The sequence below is a fragment of the Anolis carolinensis genome, chromosome 1, assembly GCF_035594765.1.
Source record: "Anolis carolinensis isolate JA03-04 chromosome 1, rAnoCar3.1.pri, whole genome shotgun sequence".
Taxonomy (NCBI): domain Eukaryota; kingdom Metazoa; phylum Chordata; class Lepidosauria; order Squamata; family Dactyloidae; genus Anolis; species Anolis carolinensis.
In genome coordinates, this window is record NC_085841.1 from 68,216,275 (window position 1) to 68,230,314 (window position 14,040).

Consider the following 14,040-nt stretch of genomic DNA (forward strand, 5'->3'; position numbering starts at 1 on the left):
CAGACTGACAAAGTTCTGGAACACAACACAACAGACATCACAGTTGTGGAAAAGAAAAAGGTTTGGATCATTGATGTTGCCATCCCAGGTGACAGTCGCATTGACGAAAAACAACAGGAAAAACTCAGCCGCTATCAGGACTTCAAGATTGAATTTCAAAGACTCTGGCAGAAACCAGTGCAGGTGGTCCTGGTGGTGATGGGCACACTGGATGCCGTGCCAAAAGATCTCAGCCAGCATTTGGAAACAATAGACATTGATAAAATCACGATCTGTCAACTGCAAAAGGCCACCTTACTGGGATCTGCGTGCATCATCCGAAAATACATCACACAGTCCTAAACATTGGGATGTGTTCGACTTGTGATTTTGTGATACGAAATCCAGCATGTCTATCTTGTTTGCTGTGTCATACAATAAAATAATAATAATAATAAAAACAATAACTTTATTATTGTATACCGCCTCCATCTCCCCGAAGGAACTCAGAGCGGTTCACACAGGGACAAGCCCAATCAACATCATAAACATCATAAAATAGACAGTTTAAAAAACATATACATCCTAGTTAAATCAGAATAATCAAACTGGAGTTTAAATTAACTTAAAATTATAAAACATAAAATATAAAAACAATCTTAATCAATCATCCACGAGCCACTGAAAAATCTAACTATGCATGAGTGGGTAGCTGTCACAAACTCACTAAAATTTAGAACTGATTAATAAAGTGCATGAGTTGAGTAAAATGCATGGGGTGGACAAACCAGGGCAGGAGAAATGATCTTGAGGTGGAGAACAACAGTATAGTGACCAGTGCAAAGTGCAAATCTGAATAGGGGGCGGTTATAAGGACTTGTTTAATCAAATGCATAGCAGAACATTCATGTTTGTAGTTCTTTATGGAAGATGGAGAGGGTAGGTGCTAACCTAACTTCCCCAGGAAGGGAATTCCAGAGCTGGGGAGCCATCACAGAGAAGGCCCTCTCCTGCGTCCTCACCAACTGTGCTTGCAAAAGGGGAGGAAACGAGAGAAGGGCCTCCCCAGAAGATTTTAGAGATCGCACACGTTCGTAGGGGAAGATGCGGTCATGAAGATAGGCCGGTTCCGAACTGTTTAGGGCTTTATAGGTAATAACCTGCACCTTGAATTGGGATCGGAAACTTATCGGCAGCCAGTGGAGCTGTTTAAACAGGGGGAATGACTGCTCCCTCTAACTGGCTCCAGTTAACAATCTGGCTGCAGAGCTTTGAACCAACTGTAGTTTCTGAGCCGTCTTCAAAGGCAGCCCCATGTAGAGTGCATTGCAGTAATCCAGTCTGGAGGTAACTAAGACATGGACCACCTTGGTCAAGTCAGACATCTCAAAATACGGTTGCAGCTGGTGCACAAACTTTAATTGCTAACACCTGAGCATCAAGCATCAGCGCTGAATCTAGGAGGACCCCCAGACTGTGGACCTGTGCCTTCAGGGGCAATGTGACCCCATCGAGCACAGGTTGCCACCCTATACCCCGATCTGTCGAGCGACTGACCAGGAGGACTTCTGTCTTGTCAGGATTAAGCTTCAGCTTGTTAGCCCTCATCCAGTCCACCACAGCAGTCAGGCACTGGTCTAGGATCCGAGGGGCTTCCTTGGAATGTGGAGGAAAAGAGTAGTAGATAGAGATGCATAGAGATGGCACCGCATTCCAAAACTCCGTATGACCTCACCCAGCGGTTTCATGTAGATGTTAAATAGCATAGGAGATCAAATAAAACCTTGCGAGACTCCACAGGTCAAAGGCCAGGGGTCCGAACAAGTATTTCCTAGCTTCACTAACTGGAAACGACTCTCCATGAAGGAGCGGAGCTACTGCAAAGCAATGCCCCCAATGCCATTCCGGAGAGTTGACCCAGAAGGATACCATGGTCTATGGTATCGAAAGCAGCTGAGATGTCCAAGAGAACCAACAGGGACACACTCCCCCTGTTGAACTCTCTGTGGAAGTCATCCACCAAGGTGACCAAAGCCATCTCGGTACTGGGACCAGGCCTGAAATCAGACTGGGATGGATCCAGATAGTTGGTCTCATCAAGGAAACCCTGGAGCTGTGTGGCAACCACCCGCTCCAGAACCTTGGCCAAAAAGGGGAGACTGGAGATTGGTCGGTAGTTATTTAGGACCATAGGATTGAGGGACGCCTTCTTCAGGCTAGGCCTTACTATTGCCTGCTTTAGGCTCGATGGAATATGTCCCTGATCTAGTGAAGTGTTTATGATCCTCATAAAGCAATCTACCACTCGCGAACTGGCAAGTTTGATAAGCCAAGAAGGATCCAGGGCGTAAAGTGGTCACCATCACTGCCCCAAGGATCCTGTTGTGATGGAGTCTTCAAGTAGAGATCCTACTAGTTGTATTAGAAGAGGTAGGAAAACTGCTCGTGAGCAAGACTCTGATGAGGGGCAACAAAGAAGAGAATCCGGGAAATACTTATGGAGCCGTCTGATGATGATACCTTTGAGGGTTTTGAAGGGGATTGTGGGACTGGGAGTCAGGAGGATGGGATGTCAGACTCTGGGAGTGAGGTGATGGATTGGACTAAGGTTCAGGAGATCCAGGAGATTCTTGAGGAGCCCACAAGCAGTGGTACATTTGAGGGATGGCACGGAGAAGATACAGATGGATCCTGAGGAGTTATGGGTTTGGATAGAAGGTGGTCTGGCTGGAGATATCATAGAAAGGCTGCAGCTAGAGGTGGGGCATTGGGTGACTCCAGCTCTGATGAGGATTTGCAGCAACCAGCTGTGGATGGGGTGTTGGTTGGCTCAAGTTCAGAGGAGGACTTGTAGATAAAAGTAAGTTTGTTGCTAATGTAACTTTGCAATCAGCAAGGTGTTTTGTTGGGCGCTTTTTGGGATCTCTGTTTCAGAAGACGTGTTTGGAAGACTGCTTTGGGACGTAAGTGTTAACCCGGGTTTTTAGTGGCAATGGGGGCTGGCATTGTGTGAGTTTGCGTTGGATTGTCCTGTGTTGGTTTTATGCATTAGCTGCCGGCTTGCTTCCGTCGCTTTGGCTCTTTGTGTTTACCTTGGACTGGAATTCGGTGACTGTGACTTCTTCCTGATGACCTGGACTGGAATTCGGTGACTGTGACTTCTCCCTAACGATGCGAACTGGATGTGGCAGCTGTGACTTCTCCTTTACAACGTGGTTTTGCTTTAGCAATGTTTTGGGGCATTGTGTGGCCGTTGGTCACTGTGGGTTACTGCTGGTAGCTTTCATGTGTTTGTTTAGCTCCAACCAGCAGGTGGAGCAGTCTCCAGCCTTTTCAACTAAATTTGTTTTAATCTGGATTATTTCCCAGGATAATCCAGATTATATCCCAAGTTTGGGTCTTTTGAGTTCTTTTTGGACATTGTTATCTCACACTGAAGAGAAAGTGTTTTGAGCCTCCTTTTGGTTGTTTCCTAGGCTCTTTTGTGTTGTTTTTGCAATAAACTGAGTTGTTTATATTGGCTGGTGTCTGACTCGCAACAGATCCCCCGGACATCCTCAGGCTGAACAAGCTGAAACGAATCCATCAAAATCAGACAAGCAGGTGTGTCAATTTCCTCCTTTGGTACTGCAGCAAAACTATCATCTAAGTCGGCGTTTATCTGAGCGACTTTGTCTGCAAAATGATGTGTGAAATAGCAATTGGTCAAGGGCCATCCCCCCCCCATGAGGGTGGAGAAGCTCCTCAACCACCCAAAACAACTCTGCAGATCTATTAGTTGCAGATGCAATGCAGGCAGTTGATAAAGCTTTTCTGGCTGCCCTCAACGCCGCAGATTAGGCCTTAAGTGAAGCTCTAGCCCATGTTCGGTCAGATACACTACAAGTCTTTCACCAGAGGCACTCTAGCTTCTGTCTTGTCCTCTTCATCACTGCCAGCTCCTCAGAAAACCGAAGAGCTGGCTTGAGTCTGCAAGACAAGAGGGGACATTCAGGGGTGATGTCCACCGCCCTGGTCATCTCGGTGTTGTAGAGATCGACCAAGGCATCAACAGGATCATCAGCCACCAATACAGGTAACACCCCAAGACCTGTCAGGAATCCATCTGGATCAGTAGAGGACAAAGAATATTCGTCGGATCAAGAAATAATGGACCAATTCCACAAATTTTATAAAACCTTATATACAAAAGACCAGATAGAAAAGGAGGAGATTGCTAAGTATTTAAGTAACCAGAAACTAGCCAAAATCTCAGATAAACATAGAGAATATCTAAATAAGGAAATATCAAAAGAAGAACTACACAAAGCAATCAGGAAACTGGAGTCCTCAAAGGCTCCAGGACCCGATGGATACACAGCGTGTTACTATAAAACATTTGAACAAGAACTGTCACCACTACTTCTAAGAATAATGAATCAAGCAATGCAAAACCAGACAATACCAAACTCGTGGAAGGAGGCTACAATAACATTAATTCATAAAGAAAAATCAGATTCTCAGGACATTAAAAACTATAGACCAATCTCGCTTTTAAACACAGACTACAAATTATTTACAAACATACTGGCAGAGAGATTGAAAACCTTTTTAACAGAATGGATAAAAGAAGACCAAGCCGGATTCCTTCCAAGCAGACAAATAAAGGATAATGTCAGAATAATATTAAATGCAATTGAATATTATGAAAGAAATAACCAAAAAGAATGTGCCTTCCTCGCGTTAGACACGGAGAAGGCGTTTGATAATATTAATTGGGATTTCTTTATTATGTTGTTAAAAGAATTGGACATGGGACATCAATATATTACAGGAATAAAATCAATATATACTAAACAAGAAGCAAAGATCTATATAAATGGCCAAGAAACAAAAAAAAAATTAATATAGCAAAAGGCACAAGACAAGGCTGCCCACTCTCACCTTTATTATTCATACTTTCATTGGAAATGCTCCTAAATAACATAAGAGAGGACAAAGAATTAATTGGAATAAAGATAAGAAAAGAGGACTATAAAATAAGGGCATTCGCCGACGACATGATTTGTATAATCGAAAATCCACTAGAAAGCATCCAAAAGTGGCTAAAAAAAATCGAAGAATTTGGTAAAGTCTCGGGACTGAGAATCAACAAGAATAAAACAATGATAATGACTAAAAACATTCCAAGGAAAAGACAAGAAGAATTGGGAAAAATAACAGGAATAAAAGTTACTAATAAAATAAAATACTTAGGAATAGTCATTACACCCAAAAATGCGCAACTATTAAAGAATAACTATGAAGAAAAATGGAGGGAAATAAAAAAAGACATGGAATCGTGGAAACATCTAAATCTATCGTTACTCGGAAGAATATCAACGGTCAAAATGATCGTGTTACCAAAAATCTTGTTCCTCTTCCAAACAATCCCTATAATAAGAAACTATCAAATATTTAAAAAATGGAATTCAGACATAACTAAATTTATCTGGACAGGGAAAAAAGCGAGAATAAAACTCCTCAACTTGATTGATGAAAAAAAGAGAGGAGGACTGGGACTACCAGACCTGAGATCATATTATGAGGCTGGTGGTCTAACCTGGATCAAAGATTGGTCAAATTTAAACAAAATCAAAAGTTTAACCTTAGAAGGATTCGACCTAAGATATGGTTGGCATGCCTATATGTGGTACGATAAGAAAAAAGTGGAAAAGAATTTTGGAAATAACTTTATTAGATCGGCCCTCATCAAAATATGGGAAAATTATAAAGCAAGATTTTATCAGAAAACACCTCTTTGGATATCCCCAATAGAAGCGACACAAAGAACAGAATTAAGATGGGAAGAATGGCCAACATATAAAGATGTTTTGAAAAAACAGAATGGGGAATTTATATTGAGAACTCAAGAAGAAATAAGAAATAGATTCCAAAAGGTCTCATGGTTTCAATATAGACAGATTCAAGAATATTACAACAGAGATAAAAAAATGGGTTTGCAGAAAAAGATACCTTATGGGATAAAATCAGACTTAATGAGAGAAAAGAAATAACTAAAAATTATAAAATATTGTTACAATGGACTACAGAAACAGAACAAGTCAAGGATTGCATGATAAAATGGGCATCCTATGTGAGACATCCAATAAACATGGAAGAATGGGAGAAAATGTGGAACCACAAATTGAAGTATACGATTTCATACGATCTCAAGGAAAATTGGTACAAAATGATGTACCAATGGTATATGACTCGTCAAAAGCTGGCAAAGTGCTATAAAAATGTAAAGGATCATTGTTGGAAATGTGAGAAACCGACAGGCACATTCTTTCATATGTGGTGGGGATGCAAATTGGCAAAAGGTTATTGGAAAAAAATACATGAAGCGATACAAAAAATCATTAAAGTTAACATTCAATTAAGACCGGAATACTTTTTATTAGGAATGATTGATACGAACCTCAATAGAAATCAAGAGATTCTATTTAATTACTTTTGTAACCGCAGCCAGAATAGTCTACGCAAAAAAGTGGAAATCAACAGAAATACCAACTAAAGAAGAATGGATATTAAAAATCATGGACATAAAGAACATGGACACATTGACATACTATATGAAGACCCACCATGGCAAACCAATAAAAGAAACGGATTGGACACTACTAACGACCAATATAGAACAAGAAAATTTTTTTACAGAACCATAATGACGGAGTGGACTTATAGTGACAACAAATACGAAATTTTTCATTACCCAAAAGAAAAGACGGGAAGTACTCTTTTTTTTTTCTCCTCTCCCATTCTCACGACCCCCTCCCCTTTCACTATCTTTCCTTTACTCACTATTGTTCTCACTCTTTTTATGTTGATAAAAATTTTAATAAAAATTATTTTTTAAAAAAAAGGAATCCATCTGGATCCATAAGCCTCCTGGGGTGGACCATTTTAACAGCTCGTCTACTCCCGTGGTTGTTTGAGGCCACGGATAATCTAAAACTGATCAAGTGATGATCAGTCAATGACAATGGAAGAATATTTTTGCTCTTCCACTCCCACCATGTTCCCGTCCACAATAAAAACCAGGTGTAAAGTGTGCCCAGCCTTATGAGTGGGTCCTGATACCACTTGGGACAGCCCCATGGTCATCATGGCAACCATGAAGTCCTGAGCTGCTTCCGATAGGGTGAATTCTGCATGGCTGTTGAGGTCCCCCAGCACAACTGGCCGCTGGGACTCCAAGATCCAGGCAGAAACCACATCAGCAAGCTCTGGGAAAGAGACTGCTATGTCGCGGGGTGGTCAGTACACCAGCAGAATCTCCAAACTTTCAAGTGAACACACTCAAACCTGGTAGATTGCAGAATGGTACACCTGACGAGGGAGATGGATTTCCAATAGACCACCGCAAACCCACCTCCCCGCCCCTCAGACCTGGCCTGCTGTTGCACTCCAAACCCAGTGGACACAGCTGGGTGAGAGTAACCCCTCCCGGCTCGTCCAACCAAGTTTTGGTGATGCAGGCCAGATCCGCATGTTCATCCAGGATCAAGTCCTGGATGGCTGCTGTTTTACTATTTATGGATCTAGCATTTATCAGGAGGATCTTAAGTCCAGGGAGTCTGTCATGATGGCTATCTGGTCTATCTTTCCTCAGGGTCACAAAAACTCTTTTGTGCTTCTTCCTTGATTGCTGGAGTTGACCACAACTCACCCTCCTCCCCCACACGACCTCAATGGCACTCCCCGGTCCTGTAATCCCAACCCTAGGGATGTCGAAGAGGGGAAGTGGGGTAGGAGGAGCTAATCAACTGTTTAATATTGCTGGGGTAGTGAGTATGTTGGAAGTAGGCTTGACACAAAATATTCCTGTGGGGATAGGTGGCGAGAGCCATTTAACAGATTCAATGAGGGGGTTGGGCTCATAAGAGGGGTAGTTGAAGCTCTCCCCCAGGTTTCTAGGGATGATTCTAAAGGCCTCTGGAGTGTGTCTGGTCTTTCTTTGCTTTGGGGGCCTGTTTTCAGTCCAGTAATAAGAGGTCGAATTATAGAGTCCTGGAAAACCCTCCTTACATAAATTCTCCAATAATTAAACCATGATTTATGTGCTATTGCCTTATTGGATATTTCAGCATCCTCAAATGTTATTAGGAGGTGTGAGGCAAGATCATGGTGGTCACTATGGAGCCATTTAATGGACCTGATCTTAATCTTCGTAGGGTGTTTCCTTAAGATCTGGACCAAGGACAATTTGACAGTTTTCATTGAGCTCCACTTAACCCTATTTACAAGTGAATCTGAGATGTCAAAAGCCATTTTGTTAGATTGCAAGATTCGTTGTTGTGCTTGCAATTGGCTATGTTAAAATTTAAACTTCTCAATTTCTCTTGTGCAACTTCCCCATAATCCCCTATATCATTCCTATTATAGAACTTTCTGTCCTATTGCGAGCTATCCCTCCTTCCCTCCATACATCCTTCCCTCCATAACAGATTACTCATATCTTGCATTTTTTGATTTTGTCTATATGGTAGACACTGCTATGAGCAAAGAAAAGGGAAAACTACAATTGACTATAGGATAAAGAGTATTTTTAGATGCTTCAGTAGAAATAATGCCCAAATACAGAAAAAGATCTAAAAAAGAACATCTTCCCTTCCCATTTTTCCCCCAAGCTACCGCCATCACACAAGTCATCCTTCACTGGCAGACTTCCTGAAAGCAAGCGAAATTGTATGTGCATGGAAGAAACTCATCAGTCCTGGTGCAGTTGGCAGCTTTCCACACACTGCATTATCTGTTAAGTGCTAGATTCATTTCAACAAATGTGTGCTATATTTCTGGATATTAAGTTGACGTGAAAAGCCACCATCTGCGATAATTAAAGAATTATGTATACGCAACTGACCTTAAAGCTTACTATTAATAAAGTAAGAGTTCTAAATTGAAAGTGTCTTTCTGGATGATTTCCATATCTCCAACATGTTGGCTTTCCTTCTAGGGCCAAAGCCACAAAAAACTTCAGCAGGAGACATGATCAAGCAGGTTAAAATATTGTTCGAAAAGCAGTATGGCTACTTTTCTGTCAGCCTGTATGTATTTCAGAATGGGCAAATAATTCTTTGATTGTATTTCTAATAGCAAAAGCAGTCCAAAAGGCCAAGCCTATAGGTTCACATACCATTAACTACCAATGTACTCACCTAAAAAGGAACTGTTATCTCATATATGTACAATAAGGACTGTCATGAGTAATTTCTGTGCTGCAATACCACTCTGATCATGTTGGATTCTGTTGTTTAGTATTTAATAAAGTAACCTTGTTGGATCAATTGTCAAATTGTTAAAAGACATGTACATAAATCTTATTATTGTAGCATCTTACTCTTGTGGGGATTAACTATTAGTCCCAAGTTTCTTCTCAGAATAATGCATTGTAGTATTTTGGGCCTGAGAGAGACAGAATAGTCTGAGGCCATCCAATTACCATCCTAGTCAAGCAGTGTCTAGAAGCATTGTTTATCATATGCCATTAGGAGACCAAGGTTCAAATCCCTTCTCAGCCATGGATATCCACTGGGTGACCTTGAGCAAGTATCTAGCATTAGAGGAAGGCAATGGCAACCCTCCTCTGGAAAAATCTTACCAAGAACTCTCCAGGATAGGGTCAACATAAGTCAACAACAGTAACAACTCATTCTTAGAAGGCTTCTAACAAAACCCTGAAAAAAGACTCAGAGAAAGAGAAAAAATAGAGTTTTCTTTACCATATACTCCACAGGGCCTGTGTTATTAAATCTGCTAAAGGGGATTATTGTACTTTTATGAAAACCTATATGTTATGTTTGTAATTCTGCTTTTTCTTGCTGTGCCATGATTGAATTTCTGTAAAGTCTGTGCTGAATTTTATTTTATATAATGAAGTTTATACAAGTAAAAAAGCCTGTATAACTCTAGTTGAGAACTTTTGTCTTTGATATTTATAGAACGTGTGTCTATACTATGGTAGATCTTGCCATCTGGCCATGAGTGATGTTTATCTAGGCAGCAGACTAATACATTTAGGATTTCATCCCACTAAAGGGGGTAGTGGGGGGATTCATTTTCTTAGTATGGCATTCAGGGCCTTTCATATCCAAAGGAAACAGAGAATTGAGCAACAGTTCCTAGCCCACTTTAAAATCCAACAGTTCCCATCCCACCTTAAAATATTCCCTTTAGCTGTTTCTATGTGCAAGAAGAACAGTGGAGTCAGTTCCTCCATGACTTCACATTCCTCCCATTTCTATACAATTTAAAGATAAAATCTCATGGGTAACCACTGGAATCAGTCCTGTGTTGTTTGATGGGCTCTTTGAGATTCTGTTTTTAAAGTTAACAGAAACATGGGATATGAGGGGGTAGCCAGTTCAACCCAGGGCTGGCAAAGTACAAGCAGTCTGATCATGAAAACCCCACACTAAGACATCATTTGCCATATTCTCAATTGTACATTTGTCCTCTGGGATTCTAATAGGCTCATCTACAATGGGCAGATTAGCTCAGTGTTAATATGCTGAACCAGGAGCTTTGTCCAGACAATCTCAGACAACTTTTGCCCCCTTAGAGCAGCCGGCATCTCACTTCAAATTGCTGTTGTAATCCTGCCACCTTCTTGTTGACCACACAGGACCCCCATTCTGACATCAGCAAGGCACACATGATAGCCATTAGTGTGGAGAGAGCTCTATGGCCTTTGCTGATAAGTGTAGGAAAAGGGAGTGTTCATTTTTGACCACAAATCAGGTAGAATCACACCCAATCCATGTGTCCAGACTGCCCTGAAGTTGTGGGACACACCAGAGTTTACACCAAACCATGGAGTATCCCTTGACTTTGTCTAAAATAGGGCAAAGTTGTGATTCTAACTGGAAACAATTAGTTTTTTTATTACTATTATTGAAAATATAACAGACATTCATGAAAGTGAAAAACAAGAAGTAAAACAAAATAAACACAAAAAAGAAAAAAATACAGAAAGATATAAAAGTTTGCACTGTAGTGTACAGCCAGCGCTCGTTAAACTAATGGAGATTCACAGAGTGGCTGGACCGTTGCTATAACTTAACTTATCCTTGTTCCCCTAACCCCTCACCTGTGAACCCAACCCCCTAGACCTCCGATACCCCTCAGTAAGTATCACGTAACTAACCATCAACCATGTATCTTCTTTCACTAAATCCCCTTTATGGCAGTCATCAAATCTACCTTTGTCTTCTTTTCCAGATACCCAAGTGCTAGCCTCCATTTGTTTACAAAATCCTCATTATTTCCTCCTCTGTTACTATTTGTCAGCTGGAAACAATTGTGTATCCTGGGGATAGCCAGTGATCCATTTTCATTAAGTATGAGAATTTTTGCTAATTTAGACAAGCCCTACCTCACTGGTATCATTTAGGAGAAGGGGGTCTTCCAGTTCTGGCAGGTGCAGTCTCTCTGTAGATTTAAGGCTTCAAACACAGATCTAGAAGTGGGGAAATTGTCAGGAAAAAGGAAATAAAGGATATCACCTTCAGGGTGGCAGTTTGAGCCTGAAATGCATAAGACTTCACCATATTTTTTTCTCTTGACCTAAGGATTTGTTCGCCAATTTCAGTGGAACCCATGTCTTAAAAACTGAAAGGTCATTTCAAAATCCATAATTTTTGTGCCAAAATCTGTCCATGACTTATGTATGAGGTTGACATATATACAAATATGTATGGTAAATGCTATAAAATCGTACTGAAGAGAAAGGCTATTGTTTCCTTGTCACCTTCCCCCATGTTTTGGATTTAAATATAGTTCCCATTCAATAGAAGTAGGAAAAGTAATAATGTTTTGGTCAAAGGTCTACATGATAGCAAGCTGTGTTACAAAATATGTTCAGCTAGTTATAGATATGTGTATACTGCTTTATATTTGGACTTGTATTACAAAAGCAAGACTAATCTGACCTTTTCAGTCAGACATTGGCTAGGCAGAGGGTATCTTAAAAATCAATCATACAATAAGAATGAATAAATGGTGATACTTTGATGGTTTCATCAGCATCAATAGGAATGGAAAAGTAAAGTTCGCAAAGTTGGAGATTACACAGAAGAGAGAATGAGAAATAATACCTTCTTTTTTCCTGCAAGTATCCCAGCCTTTTTGCCTTTGGGCAGTAGTAGCTGGTATCTTCTGTGTGAGTGGGTGGACAAGCTGGTCTGGGTTTTTCAAGTAGCTTTCCAAGGTTTTGAACTTATTTGAGAGATAAGGTTTGCTATCTTAGAATATGCCCACAGTGGAGTACATTGAAGTGAGGTCTAGGTATGGGGAACCAGGGTTGCCTCAGACAAGACATGATCTCTCCAACTTGCCAAGGTTGATGCTACCATTACATAGAATAAGGTGGCTGCCTCCATTAATCAGTGTTGGAACAGAAGATCCAAGGGCCCCAGGAGAACCAATTACTGCTTATTGCTATCCCAGTATGTGGATCTTCCAACCAATCATTTTCCATGAATGAGTCACAGTCAAAACTATTGAGAAAGATCCCTGATGATGCAAGCAGGTAGCAAAGCAATCACTGCAGACCATGCACTTCAGCAGATATTGCACGTGTACTGACATAGCTCCACTCTTGTATTACACAATGACATTACCGCTGCTGCATCACAGTGTTTGCTTCAGTGAGCCAGACCCTGGGATCAACAAGTGGCAGTGAGGTGTTAAAGAGCAGACCTGTGTACATATCACAGAGCCTTATTTGTTTCCATTAAGTTAACCTGCTGCCCTCCTACATGGTGAAAGCACTGTCTCTCTGCTAGAATTTGAAGGGAAGGGAAGTGGCTGTTTTGACTGTCACTTCAGACAATTGGACCATCTTGCTTACCTCACATGTTCTGGTGTTGAAATAGTTTATGCATATCAGTGATCTGTCGTAATTGTTGGCCTCCATGTCAGTGGGATGGCGAATGTCTTCAGAATTTATTTTGGATTTCAAAGATGCTATTCAAGGTTTCCTTAAACATTTGTAATAAAACCAAGAAAAAAATTACATTGCCTCACTAACATGGAAGTTACAACCTATCATTCTCTGAGGCACTGGGGGAAGTGGGGACAGGGCATCCCAAGTCTACTAACACCATCCTTCATTCCAACTCAGCAGCTATGATTTCAATAGAGCCAGTTATTCTTATTTGTTGACATTATGAATGAGAGCTTTCCACCGAATCCTGTTATCACAACCCCTGCCCAGATCCTACAGACTTAGGATCCTTTATAGTGTCAACCCTTCTGTAATGCAGTCTTCCTCTTTTCCTATTGTTTTTTACCTCAACAAGCATTATGGTCTTTTCAATAAGTTATGTTTTATTTACCTTCATAAGACAAAAGTTTGATTTGAGGCCATTTTGTGGGTATTAGTGATATTCAGGCTTGATTTGTAAAGAAATGCTTTTATTTGGTCCAGCTCCACAAATGTATAGGAGCTGGTATTTTTTTCTACCAGTTTTCTTCATTGAAGAAAGATGGTGCTAGCATCAACCCCATCTTATTTGATCCCCATCCCTGCTAAAGTTGCGGTAAATCCAGGACACGCTTATAAAAAACCAGAAATTTTGCCCATATTGGACGGGTGCCACTGTTATAAACTATCAGTCTCAATAATTATGTATTTTCAATTGTAGGCATCACTAGAATTGGCTGTCTCTGAGGCAGAGGCAACTCAAGTTATGATGAGTGTATTTGCTTAGAGGCACAGTAGTTGTTGTTAGCAAAGCTTTTCTTACAACTTGATTCCTTGTCTGCTTTTGAATCCACAGCAGTTATTAAACATTTCAAAGAGTGAGAAAAAGGATTGCTATGACAACAGTTCATGAATTATTCATCCAGAGGGGAATGGGAATGCTCACTAATAAAACAGTTGCCAAAAGTTTCATTTAAAGATTTCTGGGGGAAAGGAAAAAAAAACATATTTTGTTTTTACAGTAATGTATGTTAAGTAGCTTTATAAGGTATCTGTCATCCAAAATGATTTACTAGATGCTCAATGGCTTGAAAAACCTACATTTATTTTAG

General features: G+C 40.6%; 1 long non-coding RNA gene across 2 annotated transcripts in view; it reads right to left on the reverse strand.

The window, feature by feature from the left end:
* LOC103281471 (uncharacterized) overlaps nucleotides 1-14,040 on the reverse strand; it is a 56,267-nt gene that overhangs the window by 18,373 nt on the left and 23,854 nt on the right. Inside the window, exons 2-3 of one of the 2 annotated variants that reach the window (XR_507688.3) lie at nucleotides 12,854-12,983; nucleotides 11,378-11,461 (exon numbers count right to left, since the gene is read on the reverse strand). This is a non-coding gene — a long non-coding RNA (uncharacterized LOC103281471). The remainder of the gene's footprint in view (nucleotides 1-11,377; nucleotides 11,462-12,853; nucleotides 12,984-14,040) is intronic. The other variant, XR_507687.3, reaches the window with a different exon arrangement.